The sequence below is a fragment of the Carex rostrata genome, chromosome 7 (genome assembly GCF_964058835.1).
Source record: "Carex rostrata chromosome 7, lpCarRost1.2, whole genome shotgun sequence".
NCBI classification, from domain to species: Eukaryota; Viridiplantae; Streptophyta; class Magnoliopsida; order Poales; family Cyperaceae; genus Carex; species Carex rostrata.
Genome location: NC_135924.1, coordinates 5,182,894 through 5,192,255, shown reverse-complemented (window position 1 = coordinate 5,192,255; position 9,362 = coordinate 5,182,894). Strand labels below are relative to the sequence as shown.

Sequence of the window (9,362 nt, the reverse complement as noted above, 5' to 3'; positions counted from 1 at the left end):
TACCATTCATAAATTTACATTCCTGTTATGTTTGACCAATTTGTTGACATGGAATTTTTAATACAATCATGCGAGAAACCGAGAACCATGTCATCCGGTATTAAATGGATCCTTATCATCCAGGTACCTGATTCAACACAATTAAAACGGACGGCTCAGATTTACTCTAAGCCGGTTCTTTCACGGGATGGCGGAGGGCAGTATTATTTTTTCTTTGAGATTCGTGCCAAGTTAAAAAAGAATAATATTGGGCCGTCCAATTTAATTGTACTCAGTCCGGTTACCTGAGAGGATGTGAATTCGTATTAAATGGTAGCGCGTTGATTTATATTTGATAGAGAAGGAAAGGAAGAGTGGAAAGGGAACAAATAGATGGGGGCAGTGCATGCTCCAGCATTTATTAATCATGTTGTATGGTGTGGGGTCCTCCACGTGTACCTTTTGCCGGTGAAAAAGAGAATGAAGAATGGTAAATTGGTAATTTTCTCTGGCGAGATGAGTTGACAGCTGTTTTCTCGCTTTTCTGGAGAACCCACCACGAGCACATTTCAACTTATTCCTTTTTTAGCCTCATGCATGTATTCAGAATTTCAGATCAAGTTGTTAGACAAACTTCCGATAGTAAAATTACATAAAAAAATATTCAGAAAATAGACATAATTTTATTAGATTTTGAAATCTGAATTTTTTTTTTCTTCCTAAAATCCGGAATATTGAGAGAAATATTCCAGAGATAATAATGGACCAACCAGAATATTTGAACAGTGAGATCATTGTGGCAATAAGGATCCGCAAGAGCTGGCCCAATATTTAATTCCTAAATAAAATAATAATGCATATTAAACGGGCTGGGCCATAATAATAATGCATATTATACGATAACGGATCATATTTTTTTATAGAATATGCGAGATTGGTATTTATTTAGGTGCCAACTCAAATGGGTCGGGGGTCATGATTTCTGGGTCGAGGTCGAGTTCGGGTTTAGAGATGGTGATATTTGTAAGACAAAAAAATTTGGGACAATATTGATTCATATTAATTGTCATATAAAATTTTTGTAATACAATTTTTTTTTAAGATCTTTCTAATATTGATCATTTTTGTCTTCAATTTTGGAGATAACAAAACAATTTTCAAATTTTATCGGATAACTAAAAAAACATTTTATTTAAACTTGGTGGGGCACGCCGGGCCAATGCAATAGTGCAACGCAAAGGCGACACATAAGAGCTCCGATAGCAAGCTACCGGGGTGAGCTCTTCCCCACAAAAAATAAATTTAATATCGTTGTGAGCACATGGCTCACATATCAGATATTAAACTGATAAGAACAGATACTACACTTGATCTTAGCCAAAAGGCCGAGAAAGGTATGAGTTTCAACAAAGCTGTGTCTTAGGTTTTATAGCAGCTCTATAGACTTGAGAAGATAGGACTTGCAATGTGGGACTAAAGGTGCGCTTCGTCCAATTGTAAAACAAACCGGTCGCGCCTTTATATGTTTGTTGCATTTCTTGGATTACCTTCTAGTGACTGGGCTGTTCCTGGGCCGAAAGAGATTTCTTAGGAGACGAATTCGTTGCACCTAAGGCTCCGTAAATAGAATTTAGGAACAACTATATTTTTCCATTGTTCATAAACATATGAGTCTGTTATTTTATCAATAAAAATAAAAATTATGATATGCCTAATTAGCATCATAACTCAAAATAATAAATATATAAGATAGTGAGAGAATTCAGATGTCATCAAATATATAAAAACACGCTGATCGAGCCAACATGTTTTTATTGTCTTACTAGCTAGGGTTTGGAGCTCATAAAGACATCATTAAGGTCGAATAATGTATTCAGAAATATAACGCTTGAATTTTGGGTTGGGTTTCGAATTATAATACTTGAAATATAAAGACATCATTAAAAAATTATATATTTTATGATACATATTTATATCTTTTCATCACATTGTGTGTACTCAGAATACAATTGGTGTGAACAAAAATACATTTTCCATGAGGCATTCAGGCATTCGTTATTCTTTTGAACCTAGTACTTATGGACTATTTATAAGCTTATTTATCATACAATTGAGTTTGATGAGAAATAAACACTAAATAATGATAGCCAAATTTATTATTTATTTCCAAAAATATTCTTATAATTTTTTCTTAAATATAACGATGTCAGATGTCAGAGTAAATCAAATAAATTGGTAATTCTTACTTCTAAATCATTAATTGGTGTGAACTTATCTCAAAAGAGATAAAACAATGATAAATATAGTTGCAAGAAAAAGAAAATTGATAAACCAAAAACAATCAAATCCATTCATAAAAGAATCAACCCTCCTAACAAAAATGAAAAGTATCATAGTAAATACACCCACAACAAACGCGATGCAAAAAATTAAAAATATGTTTAAGAATAATATATTACTAATTAATAATTAATATTATGTGAACTAGTTAAGTATATAGTATGTTTGTTGGTATTTTTTTTCTTATTTGTTCGGCAACTACTAGCTACTGTTTTTCAAATAACAAAATTACAAAGGATATTATATTAAAATCAATTCATATTAATATATGATTGCTCAATATTTCTCTATCATCATTTCTATATGGCCAATAATAATTTTTTTATATTTTTAGTATTTTTTTTAATCTGTGATACAGACTAAAACATCAATACAAATATATTTGTTTATTTCGTATAGGCTTTCTAATTGTACTTAGTGTTGTGAGTTCGACTCTACGGAAACATAGAAATGATTTCTGCTTCAATCATAGTCAAATCAAAACTGCTAGAACATTAATTCTTATGATTAAGTCTTTAGTTTTTTATTGGACAGGTAACCTGAAGAAGAGGATTAAGGATGCAGTTGGCACCTGGCTCCTTGTCGTTGAGAATGTCATCCCCCTCAACCAATTCATGCCTCTCCCTCTAGTGGTGTACCAACCACCAGAGACAGATGCAGTAGAATTACAACTGTCTTAGGTGGAAGATGAAACAATCAGACTCTTTTTGCACCTTTAGTAGACTTACCCTTATAATTAGTATTAGTAGCTTAGTACTAGTTAGCATTAACTTGTTTTTTTGCATAATTTGTTAAATTTATTTTAAAGGTTTTAACTGTTCTAATAAAATTGTCCTTATTGATTTGATTATGTAATCGATACATGTAATATCTTTTTATAAATATATTGTTTTATTTAGTTATGCATAACAAATTTGAAATAATTCAGAATAACAAATCGATTATACCGAGTTGTTTTTTCGGACTTACTACAAGTTCAGTGGGGCCCAGTGTCATTTCCACCTTCCATTGTTACATTTTCACCGTTTTTATTATTCCATTTAATTACTTGCAATAAATAAATTATGAGGTGTGCAATTCCTTTCATCTTTTTAATGCACAATTTTTAAAGAAAACATTTAATCCAAAGGCTAGCAGTTGATGTGTACCATCAAAATAGTCTCCATCAATAAGTAGTGAAGTACCCGTTGCTGGGTGTTGCCACTAAAAAGAGGCAATTTTTGAAATAAAAATGTAAATTAAAGACACAAATATAACACTTGAATTCTGGGTTGGGCTCCGAATAATGTACTCAGAAATATAACACTTGAATTCTGGGTTGGGCTTCGAATTATAATATACTTGAATTTAAGATTTTATGATACATATCGATATTTTTCCGTCAAATTAAATTTACTTAGAATACAATTGGTGTGAACAAAAGTACATTTTCCATGAGGCATTCAGGCATTCGTTATTCTTTTGAAACTAGGTAATTCTAAATTATTTTATAAGCTTATCTATCATACAATTGAGTTTGATTATCATGAGAAATAAAGAGTAGACCTGATAACCAAATTTATTATTTATTTAAAAAAAATTATTTCTTTCAAAAAAATTTAAACATAAAAATGTCAGATGTCAGAGTAAATCAAATAAATTGATTATTCTTACTTCTAAACCATCAATTGGTGTGAACTTATCTTCAAAAACTAATAAAGACAGTAGCATGAAAAACAAATTTATAAACCAAAAACAATCAAATCAATCCATAAAATTATCAATCCTTTATACAAAATTAAAACATACCTTAATAATACATCTACAAAACACAAAAAACAAAAAAATGTTTAAAAATAATATGTTATTGATTAATAATTAATATTATGTGAACTAGTTAAGTATATATTATTTTTGTTGGTGTGAAGTTTTTTTTTTTCTTATTTATTTAGCACTACTAGCTACTGTTCGAATACAAAATTACAAAGAATATTATATTAAGACCAATTCACATTAATATATATGATTGTTCAATATTTCTTTGTAATCACTTCTATCTGGCCAATAATGATTTTTTTATACATTTAATTTCGGTGTTTGTAAATCTGTGATTCGAAATAACAACATCAATATAAATATATTTGTTTATTAATTTAAAATTTTGATACATACTTGAAACAACATATTTTGTTAAATTTGTTTTAGAGGTTTTTGCCGTTATATTTTGTTTATGTAATCGATACATGTAATATCTTCCTATAAATATAATGTTTTAATTTAGTTATTCATAACAAATTGAAATAATTCACAATAACAAATCGATCATATTATTATTATCTACCGAGTTTTTTTTTTCCGACTTACTACAAGTTCAGTGGGCCCCACTGCCATTTGCACCTCCATTGTTACTTCTTTCACCATTTTTGTTATTCCATTTAATTACTTGCAATAAATAAATTATGAGGTGTGCAATTCCTTTCATCTTTTTAATGCACTTTTTTTAAGAAAGCATTTAATCCAAAGGCTAGCAGTTAATGTGTACCATCAAAATAGTCTCCATCAATAAGTAGTTAAGTACCCGTTACTGGGTGTTGCCACTAAAATAAAAGCAATTTTTGAAATAAAAATGTAAATCAAACACAGAAATAGATACATGATCAACATTTTTTAAGAAAAAAAAAATGATTTGTCAGGAAATAAATTAAATGGTTTTTTTTTTAAATAATAAGAACCGAATTATGTAAAAGGTTAAATTTGAGTGATGTATGTTTTGCAAATTCAGTCAAATAAAATAATAGAAGATTATATACATCCAACAATGTTGTAGTGTAAAGATGTAAACAAGGATGGATTAGAACATTGTTTCGGTCTATGTTGGAGTACGGCTGTAAACGAATCGAACCAAATCAAACTTAATTTAGTTCGAGTTCGAAGTAATTTCGAATCGAGCTGATTCGAAATTGAAGCAGGATTTCGAACTAAAAAGAAGAATTTGAGTTTAATTCGGTGCGATTCTAACCATTTTCGAAATGAACTGGTACGGAATTGAAGTAGGATTTAGAACTAAAAAGAAGAGTTTTGAACCAAATCAAACTCAATTTGAGTTCGAACCAAACCAAACTGGGTTCATTTTGTTTCAAAACTGAGCTAGTTATTAATTCGTTTCGAATCAATTTTTTTCCAAATCAAATTCAATTAAATCATGAACTACAAGCTTTTTGTGCACCCTGATAAATTGACTTTTTTATTTTATAAATAACTAAAAAGGTTCGGATGCTCAAACCTTGTACTCATGCAAAAAGAAAATTAAAATAATTATTTCATGTAATATCTTTTTTTATTAACAGAATGCTTTCATTAGTTATGCGTAACAGATAAAAAATAATCCACGTTAACAGATCCTGTTTTCTACCGAGTTTTTATTTTTTACTTTCTACTGTCCTACATGTTCAGCGGGTCCCACTGTCATTTCCACATTCCGTTGTTACCTTTTCACCGCTCTGTTTTTACTCCAATTAATTAATGAATTGAGTAATGATTTCATCCCCCTCATTCTAGTCCCCTAACAGTCCCTCTGACCATTAACTACTTATGGTAACTATTTCTTCCATTCTAGTTAGTCTTTCTAACTGTTTTGACCCCTTTTTCTCTCCCGATCAACAAAAAAAAAATCGCGCTCTTCACGGCCTTCACAGCCTCTTCTCTTTCTCGGCGTGGTGCACCGTTGAGATCCGGCGAGGAGAGAGTGGTGCACCGTCAAGATTCGGCGAGGAGAGCATGGTGCACCATTGGAGGGGGTCCATGCTAGCCCAGCGAAAGTTGTTACAATGGAACATATGAATATTTTATTAATTAGATATGAATACTTCATTTGTTAGATATGCATACTTCATGTTAGATGTGAATACTTTTTGGAAGAGGTGGGGTGAGAGAGATGAATCTGACATTTGAATGTTGAATTGTATAAATTATTTCGAACATGTATGAATATTTCATTTGTTAGATATGAATACTTCGTTTGTTAGATATGCATTCATGTTATTAGATATTAATATTTCTTAGAAGAGGTGTTCAAGAAGAATGGTCTAACTTTGAATTTTGAATTGTATAAATTATTTCAAACATGTATGAATACTTCATAATCGTCAGTATGAATACTTCATTTGTTTAGATATGAATACTTCTTTAGTTAGATATGAATAATATATAGATTCGCTGTAGTGGTCCCCAATCTTGGCAAATGTCGCTTTTCAGACGGTTGCGGTCCCCAATCTAGGCTGTCACAAGACGTCAATGGCCCCCTGGTCGTTATTGGTCCCCTCCAACTTGTGTTTACATATGACAAATTGTTCTGATAATAAGTATGAATACTATACATTCGTAGGTATAAATACTATACGTTTTGACTATTAACTCATAGTATAAATACCCCCATATCAGATGTTGGAGTCAGTTAGTGGTCCCCTGTGGAAAGTTGTTTGTCTTTTAGGGAATTATGAGGTGTGCAATTCCTTCCATCACTTTTTTAATGCACGATTTTTAAAGTATTTAATCCAAAGGCTAGCAGTCCATCAATAAGTATCCGGTGCAGGTGCTGCGTCTTGCCTCTATTTTAGGGAAGTGGGCACGTCTGATGACCGCTTCTTCATGTTCGATTATTTGGGAACCATTTGTACAAAGTGAATTTTAATGCGTACAACGTTTGAATTTTTAATGGACCAAAAGGTTCCTGCTTAACTCGATTCTCTGTCATGTTTCTCTCTTTTTGACTGAGAAAGCAACGCTGAGCTTCTCCTTGAGGCCGTCGCAGAGGCAGCAACCAGGCTTCGAGTAAAGCACTAGCTGTCGCCGCATCTCACGAACCTGGCGAGCTGGAGTGTCGCGGGGGAGAAGAGCGAGACGAGATTTGCACTCGCCAGAAGCACTCGCAGGTTTTTCTTCTTCTAGGTTTTCTTTTTCACTTCGAGAATCGTCAATCGCCAGGAGGAAGAGTATCGCGAAGGGGTCGAAAGGAGGAGAGAGAAAAATGCTGGGAGAAGGGTCTAATCGAGTTTGCCCGTTAATCTATTCCGTTGCCCGCCTTCACTGTAGGGGCATTTTTGGTTCGTGAAAAATTCAAACGTTGTACGCACATAATTTCACGCTGTAAAAATGGGTTCCCGATTATTTTTATGATGTAAGCGTTTGATTCGTATGAATATTGAAGCGATGTGTGTATTATGGATTAAAATTTGCTGTAATTCTTGTGTACGAACAATGTTTTTACTATCTCTATTTTTTCAAATCCAGTTATTAAATTGTTTCGAAATATGTGCACAGAAAAGTTCTGAAAAAAATTGTGTTGAGATTCGTTTCCAAAAAAAAGATTTAACAGTTAAATTTAAAAAAACAGGGATAGCAGGATTACTGTTCACGAAAAGAAGATAGCAGCGGATTTCATTCCGTGTATTATGAAGTGAATTGAACATGAGGAAGCATGCATTAGATTCGATAACCGATGGACACGACCCACTTATCTATTTGAGTGGCAATTTATCAAGTAAAAATGTAACTTAAAGATAGAAATAAGTACATACTCAACAACTTTTTAATTTTTTTTAAAGTTGATATGTTAGAAAATAAATTAATAGTTCTCTGTTTATATTAAGGACCAAATCATTTCAGTTCCCCTTTTGTCACACTTTTACACAACCAGTGACAGAAAAATCGAAAGGGGAGGGTTGGAGTTCAAAAGGGGAAACCGAAATAGTTCACGGTCCACCCTGGATTTATAATTCCGAAAAATAATGGAATGAGAATCTGAGATAATGGTTTGGTCACCTTTTTTTTTTAAATTTTCTGTGTTGTCAGTTGTGTAAAAATGAGAATCAATATTTGAAGAAAAAAATAATCAATTTGTTTCTTGACAAATCGGTTTTTCATTTCTAAAAATAAAAAAATGAATCTTGTACCCATGCAAAAAGATAATTTGTGTTTGAATAAAACTAAAACTAAAACTAAAACTAAAACTAAAAACTGTATTTATAAATTTAAATGGAATTGATATTTTAAACAGTGTATTTATCTTAAACTTAAAGATCTATTTGGCTGCCACTATATTTGTGGGAAAAAAAAAATTCACTCAGAGTGAATTTTTTTTTAAACAGAATGAAACTTTTTTTTTTCTTATGCGCACAGTATTTCAACCATTTAAATTGAATTCTAACACAAGTCCATTTATGTTCCTGTCTGGCAACCGAGCAGACCCTTTATGCTCTATTTCAAATTCAAATTCGAATCGTTCTTTCTTTGTTGTTCTCGAAACAACTTTTTTCCTGCAGTCCAGCAATAATTATCAATGTTACTATGTAAGCCCACAATTTTGTAGCTTAGCAGACATTCGACATAAAAATATTGTTTTTTTTTCAGGTGAGAACTCATTATCAAATGTCAAAGGGGAACTCGTGCACAACCGCACCGCACCCCACCGAGTCACGGGTCCCAAACGAATTATGGATCGCAGCTCGAGGTTTCCTTTAATCCTAACCACTCTAATACCGACCTTAACAATGTCGGACTCAGTAGGCAGTAGCTAGCAAACGGACCCAACCGTAATCAATCATTTTTGTCAGTAAGTCTTAGACCCTTTTAGGTCTCATTAATTCCACCGATAAGGTATCAAAATCTTATTTTCTTTAGGAAATGATTCCAATCTCTTAACATTAGTGTCATTTGAATCTATATAGCACAAACTTTAAAATCTATCAAATCAAGTTCAAATGGTAAATCCAAACCATTCAAACCGATCTACTTCATTAATTGTGCATTTACATATAAAATTTATAAGTTTTTGAGTTTATTTGATATCAAATCAAGCGATCAAATGTGTGAGTTTTTAAGTTAATTTTAATACATTCGTTTTTCAATTTTTTTGCCGCTTGATTTGATACTAAAATAACTTGAAAATATAAAAAGTTTGCATGTAAACGCATCACTCATAAAGTAAATTGGTTTGAACGGTTTGGATTCACCATTTGAACTCGATTTGATAGGTTTTGAAATTGGTGTTATATAGACTGAAATGA

The 9,362-nt window shown here is 31.9% G+C and overlaps 1 non-coding gene across 1 annotated transcript; it reads right to left on the bottom strand.

The window, feature by feature from the left end:
* Positions 1–1,180: 1,180 nt before the first annotated feature.
* LOC144557686 (U2 spliceosomal RNA) lies at positions 1,181–1,377 on the bottom strand. The gene has a single exon (XR_013512764.1). It is a non-coding gene; the product is annotated as a U2 spliceosomal RNA (small nuclear RNA).
* Positions 1,378–9,362: the final 7,985 nt, after the last annotated feature.